We start from the raw sequence: 17,981 nt of genomic DNA, 5'->3' as shown, positions 1-17,981 counted from the left end.
GCTGCAGAGTATCATCCGTTTTGCATATGAGACTGCTGGACGGCAGCCTCCTGAAAGAATTACTGCTCATTCTACTAGGGCTGTTGCTTCCTTATGGGTATTCATAAATTATGCTTCTGTTGAGCAGATTTGCAAAGCTGCAACTTGGTCTTCTCTTCACTTTTTTTCTAAATTTTACAAATTTGATATCTTTGCCTCAGCTGATGCTGTTTTTGGGAGCAAGGTTCTTCAAGCAGTGGTGCCTTCCGTTTAGGTTCCCTGTCTTGTCCCTCCCGTTTCATCCGTGTACTATAGCTTTGGTATTGTATCCCACAAGTAGGGATGAAATCCGTGGACTCATCGTATCTTGTAAAAGAAAAAGAAATTTATTCTTACCTGATAAATTTGTTTCTTTTACGATACAATGAGTTTACAGCCCACCCTGTTTTTTTTATCAGACAGGTCTTTATTTTTTTGTTAAACTTCAGACACCTCTGCACCTTGGCTTTTCCTTTCTCTTCCTAACTTCGGTCGAATGACTGGATTGGGAGGGAAGGGAGGAGCATATACAGCTCTGCTGTGGTGCTCTTTGCCTCCTCCTACTGACCAGGAGGCGTAATCCCACAAGTAAGGATGAAATCCGTGGACTCATCGTATTGTAAAAGAAACTAATTTATCAGGTAAGAATAAATTTATTTTTTCCTGCAGACTTTACCGCGCAGCTACAATCGGCGGTGTCTGCGGCCCTGAGTGCCCTACCTATTTTTGGGAATTGCAAGAGAAAGGTAAAAAATAGTTCTCCTGACTTAGTCATCTAAATTTCTTTCGGATCTAGCTTGTATATCCCAGCTATCCAAGGATGAGTTAACCTCTGTAGCTTCAGAGGGTGAACTTTCTGAGTCAGAGACTTCCATTACTTAATGTTCTCCAGCGGAAGAACCCTCCTTTATATTTAAAATTTAACATTTGTATTTTTTGCTAAAGGAGGTCCACTTTAGAGGTTCCAGAGGCCAAGCTACCTGAGGAACCTAAGATTCCTAAGTTAGACAGGGTTTATGAAGACAGAAAGGTCCCACAGACTTTTCCTGTACCAGTTTGTATGGCGAACATTATAGGTAACGAATGGGAATGAATCAGAACTTCCTTTTTCTCCTCGTCAACCTTTAAGGCATTGTTTCCAGTCCCTGACTCTTAATTGGAACTGTGGGGGTCTATCTCTATGGTGGATGGCGCCATTTTGATGCTCCCTAAGTGTACTACTATCCCTCTTGAGGATAGTTCTTTTAGAGAGCCTATGGACAAAAAGTTGGAAACTTTTCTGAGAAAAATTTTCCAACACACAGGATTTTTATTCCAACCGGTGGCAGCTATAGCCACATTTGCTGTAGCAACTTTGCTCTAGTGCGACTCTCTGTCTGAACCTATTGAGGTGTAACCTCCCCTTCAGGATATTCAGGAGAGAATTAAGGCTCTTAGAATTGCTAACTCCTTAATTTGTGATGCAAATATACAGATTATACGCCTAAATGCAAAGGCTTCAGGTTTTGTGGTCCTAGCCCGCCAGGCTCTCTGGTTGAAGTCTTGGTCTGCGGATATGACTTTTAAATCCAGACTCCTTTCTCTTCTCTTCAAGGGGAAGATACTATTCGGCCCAGGTCTGGACTCCATTATTTCTACGGTTACTGGAGGGAAGGGTGCCTTCCTACCACAGGATAAGAAGAACAGACCTAAGGGATGGCAATCATCTAATTTTCATTCCTTTCGTTCAGACAAGTCCCAGCGATCTTAACCTTCATCCAAGCCAGAGCAGCCCAAGAATACTTGGAAGCCGGCTCAGTCCTGGAACAAGTCCAAACAGACAAAGAAGCCCGCTGAGAACAAATCAGCATGAAGGCGCGGCCTCCGAGTAGGGGGCAGATTATAATTTTTCTCAGATGCATTGTTTCAGGATGTTCAGGATCCTTGGGTTCTGGAGGTCGTATCTCAAGTATACCAGATAGGATTCAAATCTCATCCGCCCAGGGCAAGATTCTTACTCTCCAGACTGTCTACAAGACTAGAAGAGAGGACTTCCTTTTTAGGTTGCATTCGGGATCTAGCCTCTTTAGGAGTAATTGTTAAGACAATTACTATTTAGGAGTAATTGTCCCGGTAGCTACATCCCAAAAAGGAGGGAACTTTGTGTCCAATTCTGGACCTGAAATGCCTAAACAAGTTTCTGAGTGTCCCCTCTTTCAAAATGGAGACAATACAGTCAATTCTTCCCCTGGTTCAGGATGGACAGTTTATGATCACCGTAGACCTGAAGGATGCATACCTTCACGTTCCGATACACAAGGAACATTTCTTTCATGTAATTAGCAAGAGTCCATGAGCTAGTGACGTATGGGATATACATTCCTACCAGGAGGGGCAAAGTTTCCCAAACCTCAAAATGCCTATAAATACACCCCTCACCACACCCACAACTCAGTTTTACAAACTTTGCCTCCGATGGAGGTGGTGAAGTAAGTTTGTGCTAGATTCTACGTTGATATGCGCTCCGCAGCAAGTTGGAGCCCGGTTTTCCTCTCAGCGTGCAGTGAATGTCAGAGGGATGTGAGGAGAGTATTGCCTATTTGAATGCAGTGATCTCCTTCTACGGGGTCTATTTCATAGGTTCTCTGTTATCGGTCGTAGAGATTCATCTCTTACCTCCCTTTTCAGATCGACGATATACTCTTATATATACCATTACCTCTGCTGATTCTCGTTTCAGTACTGGTTTGGCTTTCTACAAACATGTAGATGAGTGTCCTGGGGTAAGTAAATCTTATTTTCTGTGACACTCTAAGCTATGGTTGGGCACTTTGTTTATAAAGTTCTAAATATATGTATTCAAACATTTATTTGCCTTGACTCAGAATGTTCAACTTTCCTTATTTTTCAGACAGTCAGTTTCATATTTGGGATAATGCATTTGATTTAATCATTTTTTCTTACCTTCAAAAATTCGACTTTTTTCCCTGTGGGCTGTTAGGCTCGCGGGGGCTGAAAATGCTTCATTTTATTGCGTCATTCTTGGCGCGGACTTTTTTGGCGCAAAAATTATTTTCCGTTTCCGGCGTCATACGTGTTGCCGGAAGTTGCGTCATTTTTTGACGTTATTTTGCGCCAAAAATGTTGGCATTCCGGATGTGGCGTCATTTTAGGTGCCAAAAAGCATTTAGGCGCCAAATAATGTGGGCGTCTTATTTGGCGCTAAAAAATATGGGCGTCGCTTTTGTCTCCACATTATTTAAGTCTCATTTTTCATTGCTTCTGGTTGCTAGAAGCTTGTTCTTTGGCATTTTTTTCCCATTCCTGAAACTGTCATTTAAGGAATTTGATCAATTTTGCTTTATATGTTGTTGTTTTTTTCTCTTACATATTGCAAGATGTCTCACGTTGCATCTGAGTCAGAAGATACTACAGGAAAATCGCTGTCTAGTGCTGGATCTACCAAAGCTGTAAACTTTTGGTAGCTATTCCTCCAGCTGTTGTTTGTATTGATTGTCATGACAAACTTGTTAAAGCAGATAATATTTCCTTTAGTAAAGTACCATTGCCTGTTGCAGTTCCTTCAACATCTAAGGTGCAGAATGTTCCTGATAACATAAGAGATTTTGTTTCTGAATCCATAAAGAAGGCTATGTCTGTTATTTCTCCTTCTAGTAAACTTAAAAAATCTTTTAAAACTTCTCTCCCTACAGATGAATTTTTAAATGAACATCATCATTCTGATTCTGATGACTCTTCTGGTTCAGAGGATTCTGTCTCAGAGGTTGATGCTGATAAATCTTCATATTTATTTAAAATGGAATTTATTCGTTCTTTACTTAAAGAAGTTCTAATTGCTTTAGAAATAGAGGATTCTGGTCCTCTTGATACTAATTCTAAACGTTTGGATAAGGTATTTAAATCTCCTGTGGTTATTCCAGAAGTTTTTCCTGTTCCTAATGCTATTTCTGCAGTAATTTCCAAAGAATGGGATAAATTGGGTAATTCATTTACTCCTTCTAAACGTTTTAAGCAATTATATCCTGTGCCGTCTGACAGATTAGAATTTTGGGACAAAATCCCTAAAGTTGATGGGGCTATTTCTACCCTTGCTAAACGTACTACTATTCCTACGTCAGATGGTACTTCGTTTAAGGATCCTTTAGATAGGAAAATTGAATCCTTTCTAAGAAAAGCTTATCTGTGTTCAGGTAATCTTCTTAGACCTGCTATATCTTTGGCTGATGTTGCTGCAGCTTCAACTTTTTGGTTGGAAACCTTAGCGCAACAAGTAACACATCATGATTCTCATGATATTATTATTCTTCTTCAGCATGCTAATAATTTTATCTGTGATGCCATCTTTGATATTATCAGAGTTGATGTCAGGTTTATGTCTCTAGCTATTTTAGCTAGAAGAGCTTTATGGCTTAAGACTTGGAATGCTGATATGGCTTCTAAATCAACTCTACTTTCCATTTCTTTCCAGGGTAACAAATTATTTGGTTCTCAGTTGGATTCTATTATTTCAACTGTTACTGGTGGGAAAGGAACCTTTTTACCACAGGATAAAAAATCTAAGGGTAAAAACAGAGCTAATAATCGTTTTCGTTCCTTTCGTTTCAACAAAGAACAAAAACCTGATCCTTCATCCTCAGGAGCAGTTTCAGTTTGGAAACCATCTCCAATCTGGAATAAATCCAAGCCAGCCAGAAAGGCAAAGCCTGCTTCTAAGTCCACATGAAGGTGCGGCCCTCATTCCAGCTCAGCTGGTAGGGGGCAGGTTACGTTTTTTCAAAGAAATTTGGATCAATTCTGTTCACAATCTTTGGATTCAGAACATTGTTTCAGAAGGGTACAGAATTGGTTTCAAGATGAGACCTCCTGCAAAGAGATTTTTTCTTTCCCGTGTCCCAGTAAATCCAGTAAAAGCTCAAGCATTTCTGAATTGTGTTTCAGATCTAGAGTTGACTGGAGTAATTATGCCAGTTCCAGTTCAGGAACAGGGGATGGGGTTTTATTCAAATCTCTTCATTGTACCAAAGAAGGAGAATTCCTTCAGACCAGTTCTGGATCTAAAAATATTGAATCGTTATGTAAGGATACCAACGTTCAAGATGGTAACTGTAAGGACTATCTTGCCTTTTGTTCAGCAAGGGAATTATATGTCGACAATAGATTTACAGGATGCATATCTGCATATTCCGATTCATCCGGATCATTATCGGTTCCTGAGATTCTCTTTTCTGGACAAGCATTACCAGTTTGTGGCTCTGCCGTTTGGCCTTGCTACAGCTCCAAGAATTTTTACAAAGGTTCTCGGTGCCCTTCTGTCTGTAATCAGAGAACAGGGTATTGTGGTATTTCCTTATTTGGACGATATCTTGGTACTTGCTCAGTCTTTACATTTAGCAGAATTTCATACGAATCGACTTGTGTTGTTTCTTCAAGATCATGGTTGGAGGATCAATTTACCAAAAAGTTCATTGATTCCTCAGACAAGGGTAACCTTTCTGGGTTTCCAAATAGATTCAGTGTCCATGACTCTGTCTTTAACAGACAAGAGGCGTCTAAAACTGATGGCAGCTTGTCGAAACCTTCAGTCACAATCATTCCCTTCGGTAGCCTTATGCATGGAAATTCTAGGTCTTATGACTGCTGCATCGGACGCGATCCCCTTTGCTCGTTTTCACATGCGACCTCTTCAGCTTTGTATGCTGAATCAATGGTGCAAGGATTACACAAAGATATCTCAATTAATATCTTTAAAACCGATTGTTCGACACTCTCTAACGTGGTGGACAGATCACCATCGTTTAATTCAGGGGGCTTCTTTTGTGCTTCCGACCTGGACTGTAATTTCAACAGATGCAAGTCTCACAGGTTGGGGAGCTGTGTGGGGATCTCTGACGGCACAAGGAGTTTGGGAATCTCAGGAGGTGAGATTACCGATCAATATTTTGGAACTCCGTGCAATTTTCAGAGCTCTTCAGTTTTGGCCTCTTCTGAAGAGAGAATCGTTCATTTGTTTTCAGACAGACAATGTCACAACTGTGGCATACATCAATCATCAAGGAGGAACTCACAGTCCTCTGGCTATGAAAGAAGTATCTCGAATTTTGGTTTGGGCGGAATCCAGCTCCTGTCTAATCTCTGCGGTTCATATCCCAGGTGTAGACAATTGGGAAGCGGATTATCTCAGTCGCCAAACGTTGCATCCGGGCGAATGGTCTCTTCACCCAGAGGTGTTTCTTCAGATCGTTCAAATGTGGGAACTTCCAGAAATAGATTTGATGGCGTCCCATCTAAACAAGAAACTTCCCAGGTATCTGTCCAGATCCCGGGATCCTCAGGCGGAGGCAGTGGATGCATTATCACTTCCTTGGAAGTATCATCCTGCCTATATCTTTCCGCCTCTAGTTCTTCTTCCAAGAGTAATCTCCAAGATTCTGAAGGAATGCTTGTTTGTTCTGCTGGTAGCTCCGGCATGGCCTCACAGGTTTTGGTATGCGGATCTTGTCCGGATGGCCTCTTGCCAACCGTGGACTCTTCCGTTAAGACCAGACCTTCTGTCACAAGGTCCTTTTTTCCATCAGGATCTGAAATCCTTAAATTTAAAGGTATGGAGATTGAACGCTTGATTCTTCGTCAAAGAGGTTTCTCTGACGCTGTGATTAATACTATGTTACAGGCTCGTAAATCTGTATCTAGAGAGATATATTATAGAGTCTGGAAGACTTATATTTCTTGGTGTATTTCTCATCATTTTTCTTGGCATTCTTTTAGAATTCCGAGAATTTTACAGTTTCTTCAGGATGGTTTAGATAAAGGTTTGTCCGCAAGTTCCTTGAAAGGACAAATCTCTGCTCTTTCTGTTCTTTTTCACAGAAAGATTGCTATTCTTCCTGATATTCATTGTTTTGTACAAGCTTTGGTTCGTATAAAACCTGTCATTAAGTCAATTTCTCCTCCTTGGAGTTTGAATTTGGTTCTGGGGGCTCTTCAAGCTCCTCCGTTTGAACCTATGCATTCATTGGACATTAAATTACTTTCTTGGAAAGTTTTGTTCCTTTTGGCCATCTCTTCTGCCAGAAGAGTTTCTGAATTATCTGCTCTTTCTTGTGAGTCTCCTTTTCTGATTTTTCATCAGGATAAGGCGGTGTTGCGAACTTCTTTTGAATTTTTACCTAAAGTTGTGAATTCTAACAACATTAGTAGAGAAATTGTGGTTCCTTCATTATGTCCTAATCCTAAGAATTCTAAGGAGAAATCGTTGCATTCTTTGGATGTTGTTAGAGCTTTGAAATATTATGTTGAAGCTACTAAATCTTTCAGAAAGACTTCTAGTCTATTTGTTATCTTTTCCGGTTCTAGAAAAGGCCAGAAAGCTTCTGCCATTTCTTTGGCATCTTGGTTGAAATCTTTAATTCATCTTGCCTATGTTGAGTCGGGTAAAACTCCGCCTCAGAGAATTACAGCTCATTCTACTAGGTCAGTTTCTACTTCCTGGGCATTTAGGAATGAAGCTTCGGTTGATCAGATTTGCAAAGCAGCAACTTGGTCCTCTTTGCATACTTTTACTAAATTCTACCATTTTGATGTATTTTCTTCTTCTGAAGCAGTTTTTGGTAGAAAAGTACTTCAGGCAGCGGTTTCAGTTTGAATCTTCTGCTTATGTTTTTCGTTAAACTTTATTTTGGGTGTGGATTATTTTCAGCAGGAATTGGCTGTCTTTATTTTATCCCTCCCTCTCTAGTGACTCTTGTGTGGAAAGATCCACATCTTGGGTAATCATTATCCCATACGTCACTAGCTCATGGACTCTTGCTAATTACATGAAAGAAAACATAATTTATGTAAGAACTTACCTGATAAATTCATTTCTTTCATATTAGCAAGAGTCCATGAGGCCCGCCCTTTTTTTGTGGTGGTTATGATTTTGTATAAAGCACAATTATTCCAATTCCTTATTTTATATGCTTTCGCACTTTTTTATCACCCCACTTCTTGGCTATTCGTTAAACTGAGTTGTGGGTGTGGTGAGGGGTGTATTTATAGGCATTTTGAGGTTTGGGAAACTTTGCCCCTCCTGGTAGGAATGTATATCCCATACGTCACTAGCTCATGGACTCTTGCTAATATGAAAGAAATGAATTTATCAGGTAAGTTCTTACATAAATTATGTTTTTCAATTCCTGAGGTTTGCCTTTCTGGACCAGCACTTCTGGTTCATAGCACTTAAGTTTGGCTTAGCTTCTACTCCAAGGATATTTATGAAGGTTCTGGGGGTCTTCTAGCGGTTGCCAGAACAAGAGGTATTGCAGTAGCACCTTACCTGGACAATATTTTTCCTACCTTAATTCCGATTAAAATAAATACAAAGTTGCCTGTAAAATAAATATAAATCCTAAAATAGCTACAATATAATTATTCGTTATATTGTAGCTATATTAGGGTTTATTTTACAGGTAAGTATTTAGTTTTAAATAGGAATACTTTAGTTAATAAGAGTTAATTTATTTCGTTAGATTAAAATTATATTTAACTTAGGGGGGGGGTGTTAGGGTTAGACTTAGCTTTAGGGGTTAATACATTTATTAGAGTAGCGTTGAGGTCCGGTCGGCAGATTAGGGGTTAATAAGTGTAGTTAGGTGGCGGCGACGTTGGGTGGGGGCAGATTCGGGGTTAATAAATCTTATGTAGGTGTCGGCGATGTTAGGGGCAGCAGATTAGGGGTTCATAGGGATAATGTAGGTGGCGGCGGTGTGCGGTCGGCAGATTAGGGGTTAAAAATATTTCTTATAGTGGCGGCTATGTGGGGGACCTCGGTTTAGGGTTACATAGGTAGTTTATTGTGTTAGTGTACTTTAGAGCTGGAGTCTTGTCGGTAGAGGGTCTACTGCTCACTTCAGCCAAGACTCTAAATACCGTCGTTAGGAAGATCCCATTGAAAGATAGGATACGCAATTGGCGTAAGGGGATCTGCGGTATGGAAAAGTCGTGGCTTGAAAGTGAGCGTTAGACTCTTTCCTGCCTGACTCTAAATACCAGCGGGCGGCCAAAAGCAGCGTTAGGACCCCTTAACGCTGCTTTTGACGGCTAACGCAGAACTCTAAATCTAGGCATTGATCTTAGCCAAGAGAGGTTTCTCTGAGAGTGCCATCAACACTTTGATTCAGGCTTGTAAGCCAGTGACGTTACACATCTACCATAAGGTGTGGCGGACTTACCTGCACTGGTGTGAGGAGTGTGGTTTTTCTTGGCATAAGATTAAAGTTGCCAGAATTTTATCTTTTCTCCAGGAGGGACTGAAGAAGGGTCTATCTGCTAGTTCCCTGAAGGGACAGATATCGGCCCTGTCAGTGTTGCTGAGCTTCCAGATGTGCAGTCCTTTGTTAAGGCCCTGACTTGGATCAGACCTGTGTTTCAAAGGGTGGCTCCACCTTGGAGCCTCAATCTTGTTCTTCTTGTGTTGCAGCAGGCTCCGTTTGAGCCCATGCACAATGTTGATATTAAACTGTTATCTTGGAAGGTTCTATTTCTATTGGCTATTACCTCAGCTTTCAGAGTCTCTGAGATGTCTGCTTTGCAATGTGACCCCCTTACCTTGTTTTTCACGTTGATAATGCGGTTTTACTTACTAAGTTAGGTTTCCTTCCTAAGGTGGTGTCAGATTGTAACATTATTCAAGAGATTCTTGTTCCTTCCTTGTGCCCCAATCCTTCCTTGATGAAGGAGCGCTTGCTTCACAATCTAGATGTAGTTCATGCCTCGAAGTTTTACCTTCAGGCGTCTAAGGAGTTCAGACAATCTTCATATTTGTTTGTCATCTATGCGGGTAAGCATAGGTTCAGAAAGCCACTACATCTTCCCTGTCTTTTTGGTTGAGGAGTGTCATCCGCCTAGCTTATGAGACAGAGGGACGAAAGTCTCCTGAGAAGGTTACGGCTCATTCCACTAGGGCAGTAGTTTCTTCCTGGGCTTTTAGGAACGAGGCCTCTATGGATCAGATTTGTAAGGCTACCTGATCCTCCTTACATACTTTTTCTAAGTTTTACAAGTTTGATGTGTTTGCCTCGGCTGAAGCAGCTTTTGGGAGAAAGGTTTTGCAAGCTGTGGTGCCCTCAGATTAGGGTCCACCTCTTTCTTGTTCCCTCCCGTTACTCCTTCAGTGTCATCTTGAGCTTGGGTATTGTTTTCCCAACAGTAAAGAATGAAGTTGTGGACTCTCCCTGCCTTATTGGAAAGAAAACAAAATTTATGCTTACCAGATAAATTCCTTTTTTTCCTGGCAGGGAGAGTACACGACCCCACCCCTTTGATATTTTGATTTGGACAGCTCCCCTTTTATTTTTTATTTTGGCACCTTTATACCTTGATGTTTCTCCTACGTTTCCTTGTTCCCTCGACCAAATGACTGGGAGAATTGAGGAAGTGGGAGGGATATTTAAGCCTTTGGCTGGGGTGTGTTTGCCTCTTCGGAAGTTGTTGAACATGTTGGACATGTTAGTCCTCTGTTAAAACTGTCTGTTTTCTGTTTTTTCTCCTATGAAGGAAAATGTACGCAGCTTGCCGGTTGGGACCCTAGGTGCATGGTCCTGTCGGGTTCGTTCGGTTTTGCGACTGTTCAGACACGTGGCGCGGTTCTGCTCGGGTGGTTGGGTTGTCTTTGCCTCCTCCTGGTGGCCAGGTTCTTATTTCCCAAAAGTAATGAATGCAGCTGTGGACTCTTTCAATCAGAAGAAAAGGAAATTATCAGGTAAGCATAATTTATGTTTTTAATTATTAATACATTCAAACCTATTTTTTCTTCTATGGGTATTACTGCTTCTTTTGTTTCATCCTTACAGGGAAATTCAGCAAATAAAATACATCTTCAGATTTTATTGAATATGCTGGCTGCTTTGCAGCCTTTATGTAAACATAAAAGGTCAGTTAAGAATTTACCTTTTACTTATGTTATTTCTGATGTTTCTTTAGAAGCTGAAGTTTCCCCTTTCTTCTGATTTTATGTATAATTTATTCTCTTTTTTTATTTTTAATAGAACATATATATTTAATAGAACATATATATTTAATTTACCTTAAAGGTTTAGATTTTAAGTCTGTGGCGGTTGTGCTCTCTATTTACGTAGATTCTATTTTTAATCTGTGGTTTAATCCCCTGAGGTTTTATTTCCTGTCCCTGTTTCTGTTTTTTAGAAGGTTTCCAGGGAATGGTTTAGGTCAGTTAATTATTTTTATCCTTCCTTTTTTATTTGTCTTACATACGTTTTTTATTGTACTTTGGGATATGTATCCCTTAAGTGAATGGGGCCATTTCACTTTGGATAAGTGTTCTACTTTTTCCATGGTAAATTGTACCTCTTGTAGGACCTTTTTGTATTTAAGGTTGGAGTCCTTTTATAGAATGGCCTTTCTGTAAACAGATTGTTTGTTTATTTTGATCATCTAGCCTTGTTGCTGATGTTTCTGCCATATCAGTTTTATAGTCTTTCTGAGCAGTTTTGAGTTGACTCTGCTAATAAGATTTTCTGGACTTTTGGGATTTCTTATTGTGCTAATCCTTTCTGTCATTATGTATACTATTGTCAGAAATATGTCCTTGGCAGGCCTTTTTTTAAGAAATGTATGGTTGATCTGCTATTATGGTGTTTTTAAACTAGACGTTTCAGGACACTAGTCTAGGGATATATCTAAGTTTCTTATCATTTTTAGTTCCTTTAGGACCTAAAAGCTGGGAGGGGTTTAATGGATCGTGGAGTCTTGCCACCATGAAAGAAATACATTTATCAGGTAAGCATAAATTATGTTATATATTGCTCTGTGTTTTTTACTGGGAGTCACAGGGAGTTATTGCTATGTGTATGTTACTGTCGGCCAGAGATGCAAAGACATTGATTTTGCAAGAACGGGGATAAAATAACTGCTTAGTTGTGAAAATGATATATGTTGGATTCAAAGGTAGAGCCTAAGGCAGAGCTTTGGAAATGGGCCCTTGTGTGATGCCTACTTACCACTCATGCCCATGCATCCACAAGCCATACAGTATTTTTGTGGACAGCTGGCATTGCTATTTGAATATCGGGAGCCAGCTGCTTTGATTGATTTTTCATTACAAAAAGTGTATTTATGCTGCATTTTTTTTAACTTATTGTAGTGTGTTAATTACATCATTTACACAGCACTCTTTATTAGTGACTTTGCTTACTATGGCTTTTTTGGAGCATTATTAGAGTTGTCCACAAAGTAACAGTACATTTAATCACAGATTCTACAGGTATCACTTCTCTATAAGCTTTTTTGCTATCAAACACAAGTAATCATTATGATCAACTGTGTTGACGTGCCTTAAAATTTGTATTGGCACAACAAACAATAAAATGTTGAATTTACCAAAATAGGAAGTAGGAATAAATGAAGATAATCCCTTAACATGTTTAATCATGTATGTTAATAAACATCTTTGCATTGTACTTTCCTAATTAATTTTGCCTTCTTTTCCTGTAAGTTAAAGAGGCTGGAGCACATCCTACAGGATTGAGAATCTTAACCCTATAACATTCTGAACAGTGATTTGTTGATCAGTGCACAAGCTTATTTAAACCTGACCCTAACTGGCCATTACAATGGAGACAAAATAAGCTCATACTTGGTTATATGTGATGTACACATATAGTAAAAAATATTCTTTATCAGCCCTTTCCTAAGCATTGATACTAGACGTGCAAAAAAATAAAATCACTAATTTTGCTGTATTCTTTGCATCTGTTTAAAACCTTAAAATGAGCAGCCCCTATAGTAAATAAAAACATCATGGTGCTACAGAAAATTAAGCATTTAAAACCATTACCTTAAAGGACCACTCAATGCAGTAGAATGACATAATTAAAAGACGATGCAATAACACTTACTGTGAATTTCAAATAAGCATTAGATTTTTTTATGGCAAATCTATTTCTTTCATATGACACAGTGAGTCCACGGGATCTTCAATTACTGTTGGGAATATCACTCCTGGCCAGCAGGAGGAGGCAAAGAGCACCACTGCAAAGCTGTTATGTATCACTTCACTTCCCACAAACCCCAGTCATTCTCTTTGCCTCAGGAGGGCTGTGGTGGCTTTTAAGCAGTTGGGAACTTGTGATGTGGGCCTCACTGCGTTTTCCTAACATTATGCTGCCCTGGTATAGAAAGCCTGAATAATCTTACTCTGTCTTTCTTTTTTCTACAGGCCTCTGTGAGGAGCGACATCCTCTCACGCTGGGTAGGCTGCCCCCCTGCTGGACGGCTAGATGCAGGTAAGTGCTCAGTCTTCTATAATTATGGGGGACTTGCACTTCAGATATTAGACTGCAATTCTTGGGACACATATATATCCTGGGGTAGGACATTTCAGGCAGGAAGCAGGCATCCGTGACCAGGAGACTGGGGGATAATACTTTATGGAGTATTCCCTGTTTATAGTATAGGGCTCATTAGGGGTTAATGGCATTTTCTGGGCAAACCGAGTGCAGTGTTACTCATGTTTTTTTCCTAAACTCATGTAACTAGATTAAAAGGGTCTTAATCCTGCTATACAGAGAACTCGCTCAATTGCTAGAATGCTATCTCTAGAAGGGTTTATATCCTGACACTGTGTGTAGTAAGTGTGCGCTCTTTATTTGTGGAGCGGCGATTTGTTGGGCTTCCTTCAGGGTTTATTATTTTTCACTGTGTGTAGTGTTTTTGATGCACTCTCTTTATCGGACTGCCGGAGCAGTTACCTTCTATGGCGGCTATGTCAGGATGAGGCGCGAGATAATTATGCTGCACGCGTTAAATCTCTTTCCTCTCTTGTAGTTGATTCTGACAAGTTCCGCCTCCTTCCTTAGTTGTGGCTGGGAATCGCCATTTTCGGCTCTCCTTCTGAGCCGGACGTTGGCAACGCCCCGTTGTCTCCTTAAGAATTGAGCGAGGCGTTGATAGGAGATTCCTCTGGAAGGCTCATGCTATGCAAGAGTTGCTGCGTGCCATATACTAATTAGTGTTTCATTTCAACTGCCGTTTCTGTCAAAAGGGAAAACGCAAGAGTACAGTTATAAGTGGTTTATTCCTGTCGTTTTTCGTTTTCTAATAATCACACAGTCAGGAAGCCTTATCCTATTATATATTTTATATTCATGATGCCACTATAAATTGCCACTATGTTTTAATTATATTTTCATTAAACTCCAGCCTATAAGGGGTTAAGTCTGTTGTGCTCTTTCAGCCTATGTGGGCTTAAGTCTGTTTGATGGGCATTTTTTGATACAACAGAATACTGTTCCTATGTAATTAGGATGTTTTGTGTTACAACATACAGCTGTCACTCATACCTTCCTATCAGTAATAATATATTAACAGGACAGGGGTGTCGCTGTCGTTTTTCTAAGCAATGGTCAAATCGGTGGAAAACATTTGATATATTTTAACCTCTGAGCCCAATGTCTCCTTGGATGATGCTGTTCAGAACAGCTTCTCCTTTAGCATCCCAAGTTTTACTGCCCTGCGGTTCCTCTCAATCTCCTGGGGGAGTATATTTGCCTACTGATCTGCAGCTCAGGTATCCTCTGCTGTATCTGTGGTTTTACCTGTTTTTTTTTCCTTACCTACAAGGAAAACGCAAGAGGACTTTAAAATTTTCAGACAGTAAGGATTCTGTTTCTACTACTCAGGCTGCTCTTTCCCCTAAGTCGGGTAAGAAGAGAGGGTTGAATCTCAGATGCAGACGGTATAATTCCTTCATCTGATACTAAAGTGGTATCCTTCAGATGTATGCTTATTTACCTTGTGTACTGTTAAAGGAGGTATTAGCTACTTGGATGACATCAATAAGCCTGTCGTTGCCAACCTTGGATAGGTACACTATAATGTTTCCATCTTATGGCGAAGTGTCTATAAACGGACTGAGGATATTTTCACAGGAATATCTAAGGATACTTGTCTCCCGTATATCCTACTGGACTGTGCTGCCATGGCACAGAGTACTTTGATCTCTATGGGAGATAGCTGCTCCTTACGGATTCATGGGATAGAAAGCTGAAGGTTATTTGGAGCAATGCATTGTCTTCCAGATTTGCTGTTATAGGCCGTGAGCACTGTGACTGAGATCTTGGTCAGCAGATTCCACCTAGGCCTTATAGTGGCAGATTTAAGTCCTATGTTCCTCCAGATCCATGCCTTTGGCGTTTTTTTCTTTCAAGGTTGTTCTTGGACTGGCAGACGCATCCTCTGACTTTTTGAAGAGAGGTTGTTCTTCCTTTTGCTAAGGGAAGTTTTTCTTTTCTCTTTATGCGATCCAACCAACTTTAGTATTCCTCCCAGAGACATATTTCTCCTTTTGAAGTATCTGCAATCTAGGAGTGATAATCCCAGTCCCAGTTTTGCCCTTCTAACTTTTCTCCTTTAGTTCAAGAGGGTCTGTTCATAACATACATAGACCTGAAGGATGGGCTTTATTGCTCTCTTGAAACTCTGTCAAGTGTCTGAGTTTCGTCATCCTTGAAAGACCTTGTTGTCTTGGAATATTGCAGTGCCTTCTGAACTTATTTGATTCATGTGTCATCCTTTATTTAAGCAATTTCTCCTTTCCGGAGATCTGGCCCAATATGCTTTCCCATGATTGGGAATTAAATCTGGAGATGGGTTATCTTGTCCTGTCTACGATAATTTATTGAGGACCTTGATAGATTCTCTATTTGGAGAACTTTCTATCTGAGATTAGATAATCAAGGACTTATTTCTTCCTCTCTCTACAAGAGGATTTGGGAGTGTAGTTAACACTCTGGTTTTAATTCTTCTGCCCTGTCAACAAGGAGTTCTTGTGGTCCAGTAGATAGCTTCCACTTTGCAACCAAAAGTTTGGAAGTTTTGGATTTAGCTGCAGTTGTGTTTCCTTTATCTTTCCAGCGGCTCTAGTTAGGCCGGTGAGGTAGATCAGTTGGTAAATGCTCTGACTACAGGGAAGTCTATTTAAACTAGAGTATGAAGGGAATTGGTCTTATGATCCATGGACATCATTCCCTTGTTATTCTCCATAAAATGGAGGACTTGCAATCTGTCACAAAGGATAGATCGAGATTATCTCTCTCCCAAAGTGGGGAGTATTCTCCTAGGGCAAGTGCATCAGACGGATGTCAGCCTACTGGGCTGGGTCGCAGTCTGGGACTTGTTTCAGAACCGATTGTGGCTCAACATAAGCACACAGTGTAGTAAACATTCTCTGGTTTCTCTTTAGATCATATAAATCTCGCATTTTTCTAAAGATTTCTGTGGAAAGGAACAACTATGAGTTGTTAAATCATTTTTGAGGCTCTACATGGTAGAGCTAAAACAGAGCCCCAGGATTAGATCTCCACTCAGCCCTTACGAGCAGATTGCCTCCCTGACCTTTAAAGGACTCAGGGTTGGAGGTTTGACTTGAGTAGTCTTTATCTTGTTTCCAGTAGGTCAATGGTTGCGTCAACCATCAGGGAGGAACTCAGTGTTCATTAAGCCATGGAGGAGGTGACTTGGATGGTTCATTGGGCAGAAGCCCACAATGGTTGTCTTAGGCCATCCTCATTCCAGGTGGACAACCGGGATGCAGGATCGGAAGCAGCAAAGGTATCCTGGTCGTTAGCTGCGGTTTTGCACGCAATGGTTGGGCTCGATTCCAGCTGATATGCTGGATGCCCATTAGCAGACATACTTCTTTGTGGGGAGTGGGTGCTCCATCCAGGGGGGGTTTCCAGCCTGAACCTCAAAGGAGGGGGTGCGGTGCTGGATTTGAGAGCATCTCTGCGGAATTCCAAGTTTCGAGGTGCGGTTCAGGGTCAGGGAGCCACAAGCGGATCTAATAGAGGCTCTGGCGATTGTTTTACGTCTTCAGGTAGACTTACCTGTTACTCTCTATTACTCTCCTTCCACAAGTTATTGCTCGTATCAGATAGGAGAGAGCGTCGGTGATTCTAAGTTCCTGCGTGACTCTGCAGGTCCTGGAGTGCAGACTTAGTAGAGAGAGTCTGTTTTACCTTGGAGATTGCCTCTGAGGAGGGTCCATCTACTTCAGGGCCCTTCCTTTATAATCATATTTTTCTCTGAAGTTTCTGTTTGGAGTTTGAGCGCTTGATTTAGCTAAGCGTGAATTTTCGAATCGGTCATTGAGACCATGGTTCAGGCTCATTAGCCAGTCCCTTGAAAGGGGTTATCTATCAGTACGCTCAAAGGTCAGATTCTGCGTTATCCGCTCTGCTACTCATACGCCTGGCGGACGTGCCGGATGTTCAATCCTTGGCCAGGCCTTGGTTAGGATCAGGCCTGTATTAAATTCTTGTTCTTAGTATTGTTAGATGTTAAGTTTTATCTTGGGGAGTTTTTTGTGTCTTATGGCTAATCCTCTGCTCAGAGCGTTTCTGAACTCTCAGCTTGCAGTGTGATTCTCTTTATCTCATGTTTCATGCAGTTTGGTTTTCTTTCTAAGGTTGTTCGGACAGGAAAATTTATCAGGAATGTTTGTTCCTTCTCTCTGTCCTATTCCTCCTTCTCATGAAGAACGAACGTTTGTTACACAACTTACAAGTTGTGCTGGCTAGTAAACTCCTTTTGCAGACGACAATTTCTTTTTATCTGTTTTCTGCATTGCTTGTTTGCCTTTCGGGTAAAGCTAATGCATCTTCTCTTTCTTTCTGGTGGAGAAGTATTATCATTAGGCGTGTGAGACTGCTGGATAGAAGCCTCCTGAGGGATTTACAGTCCATTCCATGAAGGCTGTTTCTTCTTATCAAATCCTCAAGATTGAGGTCTCATTGGCGAGGTTGAGACTTGGTCTTCTTTTCGTTTTTTTTTTTTTCTTTCAAAATCTATAAATTTGATTCTTTTGCCTTGATTGAGGTTTCTTTGGGAGAAAGGTTCTTCAAGCAGTGGTGCCTTCTGTTTATTTTGCTGTCTTGTCCCTCCCTAATCATCTGTGTCCTCTAGCTTGG

At 40.7% G+C, this 17,981-nt stretch overlaps 1 protein-coding gene and 1 non-coding gene across 4 annotated transcripts in view; both read left to right on the top strand.

Moving 5' to 3' along the window:
• ZCCHC7 (zinc finger CCHC-type containing 7) overlaps window positions 1-17,981 on the top strand; it is a 644,222-nt gene that overhangs the window by 482,109 nt on the left and 144,132 nt on the right. The gene's annotated exons all lie outside the window — the stretch shown is intronic.
• LOC128650625 (U5 spliceosomal RNA) lies at window positions 16,236-16,346 on the top strand. Its single transcript, XR_008400901.1, has one exon. It is a non-coding gene; the product is annotated as a U5 spliceosomal RNA (small nuclear RNA).

Source organism: Bombina bombina, chromosome 2, assembly GCF_027579735.1.
Source record: "Bombina bombina isolate aBomBom1 chromosome 2, aBomBom1.pri, whole genome shotgun sequence".
Classification (NCBI taxonomy): domain Eukaryota; kingdom Metazoa; phylum Chordata; class Amphibia; order Anura; family Bombinatoridae; genus Bombina; species Bombina bombina.
Note: the sequence above shows the minus strand (reverse complement) of the source record. Positions and strands in the feature narration are given on the sequence as shown.